Source organism: Cololabis saira, chromosome 12 (assembly GCF_033807715.1).
Source record: "Cololabis saira isolate AMF1-May2022 chromosome 12, fColSai1.1, whole genome shotgun sequence".
NCBI classification, from domain to species: Eukaryota; Metazoa; Chordata; class Actinopteri; order Beloniformes; family Belonidae; genus Cololabis; species Cololabis saira.
In genome coordinates this window covers 45,242,260-45,253,624 of record NC_084598.1, presented here as the reverse complement: position 1 = coordinate 45,253,624, position 11,365 = coordinate 45,242,260, and positions in this window count along the sequence as shown.

Below are 11,365 nucleotides of genomic sequence, written 5' to 3'. Positions count from 1 at the left end.
GGTCCTGGACCTGGACCTGGACCAGGACCAGGACCAGGACCCGGGTCCTAGACCAGGACCTGGACCTGGACCTGGACCTGGACCTGGACCTCTGCTCGTGCAAGCGCCACCACTTGGACTGCTCTACGTACCTGACCCACCTGGACCAGACCGCTCTACATACCTGTACCAATAAAAACCCGGCGGGTCGATGGGCCAACTAGAGCAGAACCCTGCAGATAAATCAGATAAATCAGATAAATCAGATACATCAGATAAACCTGATTTATAAATCAGATAAATCAGATAAACCAGAAAAATCAGATAAACCAGATAAACCAGATAAACCAGATAAACCAGATAAACCAGATTTATAAATCAGATAAATCAGATAAACCAGATAAACCAGATAAACCAGATAAACCAGATAAACCAGATAAACCAGATAAACCAGATAAATCAGATAAACCAGATAAACCAGATTTATAAATCAGATAAATCAGATAAACCAGATAAACCAGATAAACCAGATAAACCAGATAAACCAGATAAACCAGATAAACCAGATAAATCAGATAAACCAGATAAACCAGATTTATAAATCAGATAAATCAGATAAATCAGATAAACCTGATTTATAAACCAGATAAACCAGATAAACCAGATAAATCAGATAAACCAGATAAACCAGATAAACCAGATAAATCAGATAAACCAGATTTATAAATCAGATAAATCAGATAAATCAGATAAACCTGATTTATAAACCAGATAAATCAGATAAACCAGATAAATCAGATAAACCTGAATTATAAATCAGATAAACTAAATAAACCAGATAAACCAGATAAACCAGATAAATCAGATAAACCAGATAAACCCCCCCATCACAGTCCAGGTTCCAGACCAGCAGACCAGTTCTGAGAGGGAGAGAGGGAGGGAGAGAAAGAGAGAGAGAGAGCAGCTACTTATGCCGCGTTCCATTTACCTCGGAGATCGGAACTGGGAACTGGGAATGGCAGCCATCTTGGAATGGTAACTCGGGGGTGGTGAAGCTTCTCCCACTTTCCCAGTAGGAAATCCCACTTCGAGGGGCGTTCCAGTTGAAAATTCCGACTGGGAACTGGGAAATTCCGACTTCCGAGGACAAATGGAACGCGGCATAACTAACGCCGTAACCAACGGTAACTGACGGACGGCAGGTTTTTATATTCCAGTTGATCGGTGGTGGAGAGTTTGATCTCAGGACGGTTCAGTTCCTGCAGGGAAGAGAAAATGACCCGGTGGGCTCAGCGGCGCCGAAGGAAACACGCGGTAAACACAGACCAAGCGTTCGCCAACATTTCCAGACTTTCAGAGGAACCATCTTGAACTCTGCCGGACCCCCCCACCCCGAAGTGCGGCCCCCACCCTGAGGTGCAGCCCCCACCCCGGGGTGCTGCCCCTCACCCAGGGGTGCAGCACCCCGAGGTGTTGCCCCCACCCCGGGGTGCTGCCCCTCACCCAGGGGTGCTGCCCCCACCCCGGGGTGCTGCCCCCCTCATCCACACCTCCAGCTTACTAATCTACTCGTTAACCAACCAGCATGATTAAACTCGATGTTTCTGATGAGCGACGGCGTGTTTTCTCTTCTTGGAGTCACGATTCTTGTAAAATGTTGATTTTCTTATTTTTTTATTAGACTTGAGGTGAAGTGAACATGGAGTGTTTGGTGTCGTGAATCATGGAGATACTTTGCTGAATAAAAGCGTATCTTTTATCAATATCGTCTCTGCGTCTTGGTTTGGTCTTTACCTTTGTGTGTGTGTGTGTGTGTGTGTGTGTGTGTGTGTGTGTGTGTGTGTGTCTCTTATTAAACCAAAAATGAATGAATAAAGTGCAAAACTCTGTAAAATAAGTTGAAAAAAAGTTTTAAAAAATATAATAAAATATAAAGTTTTATCTCTGAAAAAAAAAAATCAGCAAATCAGCACTTGCAAACATACAGTAAGTTATATTTCCAATTAAATAAAACAAGACATTTTCTAATTAAACTAAACTGGGTCTTTGCATGCTAAATAATAATCAACCCATGAAGGAGGTAGAGGTGTGTAATGTCAGTCATTACATTTGCTATTCACATTTGCAAGTTTTTTGCAAGGAACACGAGCCGGTCTACCCGGTGGCATGTTAGTATATCACCATGGTTACAACGCCCCCTCCTACACTAAAGAGCCTCTCCCATGGGGCACTATGGTATCAATCATTAATATGTGTGCAGACAAGGTAAAAAAAAATAAAATTAAAAATAAAAAAAATTTAAAAAACAGATACAACAGATTTACAGGTTGATATCGACTTACCTGTGTGGCTCCTGTGTGCATGTGTGAGGGAAGCCAGACAAAAGGATAGCAGCAGACTCCACACACCAACTCCACAAATGCAAGGACCCCGTTCCCGCATTCTGGCAGGAAAAAGAAAAAAGGTGCAATCATAATCAAAAATCTAGACTGTTCAAAGAAATAACCGAATCCTATATTTTACATGATCCCATGCACCCCAAAAAGGTTCCCTGTAAAAAAGCCCCCCCACAATGTGTGTGTGTGTGTGTGTGTGTGTGTGTGTGTGTGTGTGTGTGTGTGTGTGTGTGTGTGTGTGTGTGTGTGTGTGTGTGTGTGTGTGTGTGTGTGTGTGTGTGTGTGTGTGTGTGTGTGTGTGTGTGTGTGTGTAGGCCTGCTTTGACTGCACTGACTGGAGTGTTTTTGCTGCAACCACAGACCTGCATGAGTTCACGGACACTGTGACGTCCGCTTTTGTGAGGACGTGTGTGTGCAGACTAAGACCTTCTGCACATACAACAACAACAAGCCCTGGTTCACACCGAACCTCAGGAAGCTGCGCCGAGCCGAGGAGGAGGCCTATAGAAGGTGATGGAGCCAAGGAGGAGGTGATGGAGCCATGGAGGAGGCCTACAGAAGTGGTGATCTCTTCAAGCAGGCCAGGAACACGCTGACGAGGGAGATCAGAAGAGCAAAGAGGAGCTACGGAGAAAGACTGCAGAGTCGCCTCTCTGCCAACCCTGATCCCTCCTCTGTGTGCAGAGGTCTGCAGAACATCACCGGGTTCAGAAGAACATCTGCAGAACATCACCAGGTTCAGAAGAACATCTGCAGGACATCACCGGGTTCAGAAGAACATCTGCAGAACATCAGCGGGTTCAGAAGAACATCTGCAGAACATCACCAGGTTCAGAAGAACATCTGCAGAACATCACCAGGTTCAGAAGAACATCTGTAGAACATCAGCGGGTTCAGAAGAACATCTGCAGAACATCACCAGGTTCAGAAGAACATCTGCAGAACATCACCGGGTTCAGAAGAACATCTGCAGAACATCACCGGGTTCAGAAGAACATCTGTAGAACATCTGCAGGACATCACCGGGTTCAGAAGAACATCTGCAGAACATCACCAGGTTCAGAAGAACATCTGCAGAACATCACCGGGTTCAGAAGAACATCTGTAGAACATCTGCAGAACATCACCAGGTTCAGGAGAACATCTGTAGAACATCAGCGGGTTCAGAAGAACATCTGCAGAACATCACCAGGTTCAGAAGAACATCTGCAGAACATCACCGGGTTCAGAAGAACATCTGTAGAACATCTGCAGGACATCACCGGGTTCAGAAGAACATCTGCAGAACATCACCAGGTTCAGAAGAACATCTGCAGAACATCACCGGGTTCAGAAGAACATCTGTAGAACATCTGCAGAACATCACCAGGTTCAGAAGAACATCTGCAGAACATCACCAGGTTCAGAAGAACATCTGCAGAACATCACCGGGTTCAGAAGAACATCTGTAGAACATCTGCAGAACATCACCAGGTTCAGAAGAACATCTGCAGAACATCACCAGGTTCAGAAGAACATCTGCAGAACATCACCAGGTTCAGAAGAACATCTGCAGAACATCACCGGGTTCAGAAGAACATCTGCAGAACATCACCGGGTTCAGAAGAACATCTGCAGAACATCACCGGGTTCAGAAGAATTGATCCACACTCTACAGCAGGGCTATTCAATTGGCGGCCCGCGGGCCACATGCGGCCCGCCAGGAGCTTTTATGTGGCCCCTGGTCATATTTCAAAAAAGGGGGTGTTTGTTTTTTTGTTTTTTTTTTAATAATAGTGATGCACCGAATGTTCGGCCGATAATAGCAAAAAAAAACACTTTCGGTGTTCGGTGGAATAAGTGGGGAAAAAACCGAACAGTTAATAACAGCTAACAGACACAGGCAGACACACAGGCAGACAGACATGCCAGGAATGCGTTCACACAAGGTGCGATTTTTATTTGTAATGTGTGCAGAGAATGCATATCGCATTTAAGTTTAAGATGCTTGGTAGCCTTTTTTTAGTTGGTTAACGATGCATAGTGTTTGTACATGTTAATCTCTGTTGGAGATGTTTTTTACTTCGGATTTTTTGCCAGTGTTGCACAGTGTTAATGTTTGTCACATTATTATTAACATCCGTTGTACAGAGGACTTGTTTACATCATTAGGCTTCTAGGATTGGCCTGAATTTTCTTTCATTTGAATAAGTGAGGACTTTGCATTTCAGATGGAACTTCTAAGCCTCCTATAATTCGTGATTGTTTTGTTTTGCTGATATAATGCACAGATGTGTCATAAATAAAGGAGCTTATGGTTAATATTTTGGTTGCTTATTTATAACATCAAACTGGCTACTATGGACTAAAATGCTTGTGCCCAATGCTTAATATAATATTCAAATAAGGAAATCTTGGTGGAAAGTGGTGCTTTGTCATTATGACGTGTTTTATTAAAAGTAGGTCAATATCAATTTCATTAAGTTTGCACAATGCATGGTTTCAAAATGAACTTGCATTCAAAATAATATTTCTTTATCTGAATATTATATTTAACATTCACAATTACTAAATCTGGAGACAATTAATACATAATTCATATGTAAACTAGATATATTCAAATGTATAACACCAATGTATTATATTTACATAAGTCTTCGTCTTTGAGTGCAAAATACATTTTAAAAACCCCCACATTTTCAAATTGTGCGGCCCTCTCCATACAGTCCTTTTGCAGATGTGGCCCCCGGCTGAATCTAGTTGAATATCCCTGCTCTGCAGGCAGCCTCGTGAACCAGGTGAACAGTTTTTACTGCAGTTTTTACTTCACTTCAAACAGGCCAGTTTCCTCAGGCCTTGAAAACTGCAGTAATAAAACCTCTAAAAAAATCTAATCTGGATGCTACAACACTTAGTAACTATAGGCCAATATCAAATCTGCCATTTTTGGGGAAAATCATTGAAAAGGTCGTTTTCCAGCAAATCCATGCTTCTATGATGCAAAACAACCTCTTTAATGTATTTCAGTCTGGATTTCGGCCACACCACAGCACTGAGACTGTACTCATCAAAGTCCTAAATGATATTCATCTGAATAATGATGCAGGCAAATCCTCTGTTCTGGTATTACTGGATCTCAGTGCTGCATTTGACACAGTTGATCATAACATTCTTCTCAGCAGATTGGAAAAGTGGGTGGGACCTACCGGCACTGTGCTTCAATGGTTTAAATCTTACTTACAAGATAGGGCCTTTTTTGTGTCAATTGGAAACCATGAGTCTAAGAGAACCAAGATCACATGTGGGGTTCCTCAAGGGTCTATACTCGGACCGCTTCTATTTAACATCTATATGCTACCCCTAGCTCAGATAATGGAACATCATAACATTTCCTACCATACTTATGCCGATGACACACAGCTCTATATTTCAGTGTCACCACATGACTACAGTCCCCTACTCTCATTAAGTAACTGTATTCACCAAATCAATGAGTGGATGTGCCAGAGTTTTCTCCAGCTAAATGCAGAAAAGACAGAGGTGATAATTTTTGGCCCTAAAAATGAAAGGGAAAAGATCAGCGCTCACCTTGGCTCCATGTCATTGACAGCTACAAATCAAGCCAGAAACCTGGGTGTAATTATTGACTCAGACCTGAACTTCAACAGCCATCTAAAGTTTATCACCAAATCTGCCTATTACCACCTAAAAAACATTGCTAGAATTAAGGGGATTCTGTCTAAACAAGACATGGAAAAACTTATTCATGCATTCATTTTCAGTAGGTTGGATTATTGCAATGGCATCTTTACAGGCCTTAACAAGAAATCTATCAGGCAGCTGCAGCTGATCCAGGGTTGCGGTAAAATTGACCGTTCACGTACAGTTTATCCACGGTGAGGATTGCCCGTGCTCCCTCCTCTAGGAGCCTCCTCCAGATTGGGAACAGGACCCGGCGACGGTCCAGGATCTCCCGGGGTAATTGATCGTTGACGATGAACGGTAATCCCCGTAGCTGGGGTCCACAGCTCCTCACCTGCTCCTTCTACTTAAAATGTTCAAACTTCGGTACGATGGGTCTTGGTCGCTGGCCCTCTGCTCTTCTTCCTCCCAGGCGATGGACACGATGGAATGTGATGTTCCGCATCACCTCTTCTGGAAATTTTAGCTGTTTTTGGATGAAATCTTGAAGAATCAATTCCGTGTTTTCATCCGTCTGCTCCAGTATCCCCGAAAACACTAAATCAACTCATTTTGCTTGGCGGGCCGGATTTGACCAATTTTTTTCTCGCGGGCCGCACGCTCAAAATTACAAAAACGGTGCGACATTTTTTTTTTCCCAATTCTTTTTTTTACTATTGTTATCTAATCCAATATTAATTTAGTTAATATGCACTTTGTTTACACTCTAATTATGTAAAATATATTTCTTCAGGATCTTTTCTTGAAATTTCTCGTTTTTTTCAAATTATGTAAGATACTTTTAATATCATTTTACAAAGATAAACAGAAACAAGTATTTTTTTAATATTTCGCTTTTTTATAGGAAATTTAATTAAAAGCTAAATCTTTCTTATTACATCCGAGAGTGTTTCTTTGTGGTTTAGAGATTTTTCCAGTACAATTAAGTGTATTTATTTTTAAAAATTGGGGCAGATATTTACTTTTCTTTTAACTGTTTTACTTTGTCACTTTTGTTGAAATTCTCTGAATAAATATCTTCTATCATCTTTATTAGCAGTGATATTTTTCCTGTAAAAATATATAATAGTCGTCAGTTAATAAAAATAAACGACCGTCTACAAAGAAATAAAATCGGCAAATGGATTCTAGAAAACTAAAAAAATGTCAAACTGCTCTCTTTGTGGAATAACTGTGTTTTATTATCACTGTGTGAAAACTACTTTTATTGATGCCTCTTGTTTTTTGCACTGTCCCCTTTGCTGCTGTAATCTGCAAATTTCCCCTCTGTGGGACTATTAAAGGATTTCTTATCTTATCTTATCTTATAACAATGGATTTGTAGAAGAAATATATTATCGGATATGCTGCGATTCATGGCAATTATTTATGCCTTCCTTTTTCAGTAAATTAACATTTTGTTTTTTTGCGTTGGAAACTTCTTGCGGGCCGCATGAGAATCTCTCTCGGGCCGCATGCGGCCCGCGGGCCGCACATTTGACACCCCTGCACTAAATTGTCCCTCATGCTCGGAGCCTGCAGGTCTAAGACGGCCTCTTTCGTGGTTTTATTCTCTTTCTGGAGACGGTTCATTCCCTCTGTGAGGGAATTTACCAACTCTTTCAAACCGCGGTTCTCGGCTGCGAGCGCTTCCACCTGCTGCTGGCTGAATTCCAGAGACCCACGCAGAGCCTGGATCTCCTTGTGCAGGACTTCTAGGAGGGACAGGCGGGAGTCGAAGCTGGACAAACGGCTGTCGATAGACAGCAGAATGTCCGCGGTGGAATTTCCTGGAGGGGAGATGGCTCCAGGTGACTCCTCGGGCCGAGATCGCTTCGGTGTTGACGCGACGGCGGCGCCGGACTTTTTCACCATAACTATTCGGTCAAAGCACTTGTCTATAAATTCTGAAAATGAGTCCAAAGTTTCGCTATGCTCCAGATTGTTTTTATATTTGTATAACCTATCTATGAAATAATTTTTCGTTGTTTAATCTTAGTTGATATTCGTTAAAGCATTTGCTGAGAACAGAAATGTTGTTTTACCTCGCCATGATGGATTATGTTGCCTCGTAGTTTTCTTGCGATACTACCGCATCTCAAGAGAGTCTCACAGCCCAAATAAGTAATTTTAATGCAGTAACTTTTATGTCCACTAGAGGGTAAATAAATGCATTTAAATGCACTAATTCATGTGTCCACTAGAGGGCAAATAAATGCATTTAAATGCAGTAATTTATATGTCCACTAGAGGGAAAATAAATGCATTTCAATGCAGTAACTTATATGTCCACTAGAGGGCGAAACAATGCATTTAAATGCAGTAATTTATGTTTCCACTAGAGAGCAAATAAGTAATTTTAATGCAGTAATTTATGTGTACACTACAGGGCAAATAAATGCATTTAAATGCAGTAATTCATGTGTCCACTAGAGGGCAAATAAATGCATTTAAATGTAGTAATTTATGTGTCCACTAGAGGGCAAATAAATGCATTTAAATGCAGTAATTTATGTGTCCACTAGAGGGCAAATAAATGCATGTATATATGTACAGGTATATATACTTTGGAACTGATCATTGACTTCCGCAAAGACACTCCCGTCAAGGCTCCCGTCATCATCAACAACCAACCTCTGCCACAGACTCATTCAAATTCCCGGGTACACACATCAACAATAAACTGGACTGGGACCACCACACCACTCATCTGCCCAAAACAGCAAACCAGAGACTATTTCACCTCAGACAACTAAGAAAATACAGAATCAGGAAGAATTTAATGGTCCAATTCTATACTGCCATAATCCAAAATATTCTGTGTTCTCTGAAAAATGCTCTGTCTTTTGTATTGCTGTGGTGTATTGTTGCAGCTACCACCTGCACCGCGAAACTCATTCCACAGGCCGAGCTGCGTGGCAATACAAGGAAGTTGAGTTGAATTGAGTTGAGTTGAAATGAGAAATGAATGAAACAGTCATTTAACCAGTGTAATGACATTTCACACACAGTACTGTAACTATGAAGGTGTGATTATAAGCCCTTCACTTTCTTAATGCAAACTTAACTAGTCAAACATAAATCAGTTACAGATTCAGTCTATCTGGAGGCTTCACAACTCAGTAGTGAACTGTCCAGCTGGCTGGGCTCCAGTGGGGCTCAAAGGGGTTTTGGGTGGACAGTGAGGCAGCTCGTGACGGTGGTTTCAGCTCTTTCTCAGGTGGACCTGCTGGCTCTGTCCACGGTTCAACGCATATACAGTGGCGTGGATGGCTGGTAGCTGGAGTGCTCCTACGAAGGTGTTGACTGTTGCGGCGGTACTCCTTATTTCCCAAGTCCACAACATAGGATCGCAGCCCACTGTGTTGTTTCACTACAACTCCAGGGGACCACTTGTTGTAGCCAGGATGTGGTTGCATTCTGACCTCATCTCCAGGTTTAAGGGCAACGGGGGGTTTACCTGCTCTCTTACGGTCGTGGTAATACTTTTGCATGTCTTTGGTTTTGTCCAGCAAACGTTTTACTTTGATGGGGTCATAGGTCATTGGTGCAAGCAGCATGCGAGCAGTAGGCAGTTTATTATGAGGTCTCCTGCCCTCTTTTTACTGATTACTGATTACTGTATATGAATACACATGGCATACATACCTGTCAAGTTATGGATTTAAGTTTTGGACAGGTTTACAAGATATTTATCTACCTGTCAATCACTTACAAACTACAATTATGTGCTCTTTCTGTACCTTTGTTGAAATGCTGTAGACATCCGTATGTATGCAATTCCTATAATATAGTCTAAATGAAAACACAAAGGGGAATTAAAGCACATTTATTTATTTTAAATACTTTCAGTTTATATACAAATTGATTGTCTTGAAGTGAAACATTTTCTTTTAATTTGTCATTGTCACTGATGTGGGTCTCTGGCTCCCATTTTTAGATATATTTACATCAAGTCTTCGCTTTTCTGACAGAAATGTCTTTTCTCTCGTTACATCCATCCATCTGATTTGTTGTTCTGAGTTTGTTCCCGTTGTTGCCACTAACCTTGCGAGAACTTCCACCCAGGCTACAGCAAGGGGCAGTTCTCGTGAGGCTAGCGACAATTCAGTTTGTAGAGGCACGATAACCCTTTTTAAAAATTATTATATTACAAAACAGAAATACTAATATGGGAGAACGGTGGGAAAGAGGGCTAAAATACGGTAGTTTCTTGACAGGTATGGGCACAGCACCAGAGTTTTAAAAAATGGTTATCAGAGAAGCTCAAAAAGAGTGTTTTTATTAAACATTGACGAAGCCTATCTAGGTGTTTGTGTTATAGATAAGTTTTCTAAGCTCCTCTCTGCTCATTTTCTTCCCCTAATAGCTCAGACGGAACTTACTCTTAAACGCTGGAGGTCTTTACCTCTCTCTGCTGCAGGTCGTATCAACTCAGTACGGATGAATATTCTCCCTAAATTCACGTATCTCTTTCAATGCGTTCCTATATTCATCCCCAAATCATTTTTCCGCAGGCTCGATGCTATTATTTCCTCTATGATTTGGAATGGCGGAGCCCCCCGAATTAGGAAAACTGTTTTGCAGCATCCAAAATGTAAAGGAGGCATGGCTGCGCCAAACTTTTTAGCGTATTACTGGGCATCTCCGTCCGATTGTGCATTGGCTGTATGAAAACCCTGGTGCTGATGCTCCTTCATGGTACACTCTCGAATCTCTGTCATGTCAGCCTTCATCTTTGCCAGCCTTGGTTTACTCCTCTGTCACTACATCCCTCACAGGAGTCACTAAGAATAAAATAGTGAAATCAACTATGAGGATCTGGACACAGATACGACGACACTTTGGCTGGATATCATTTTCGCTCAAATCCCCTATTCGCTCCAACCATACTTTTAAACCGTCCTTATCCGATAATACTTTCACAGAGTGGCAGAATTTGGGTATCAAGACCTTTCACGATCTTTACTCAGATGACGTTTTTTCATCTTTTGAACAACTCTGCTCTAAATTCAGTCTGCCCAAAACAAATTTCTTTCGTTTTTTGCAAGTACGAGACTTTCTACGCAAAACGCTTCCGCAGTTTCCTTCTTTGCCTCCATGCAACCCGTGTGATGCCCTATTAGAGCGCCCACCGACTCTTAGAGGTCTCATATCCACTCTATACAGCAGACTTTCTCAGGTGCAGTACTCCTCCTATCTCTCCTTAAAAGGAGACTGGGAATCTGACATTGGTGAGGTTTTTACAGAGGAGCTCTGGCAGTCCGTCTTACAGAGAGTCCATACGTCATCTATCTGCGCCAGGCATGGCTTAATGCAGCAAAATCATA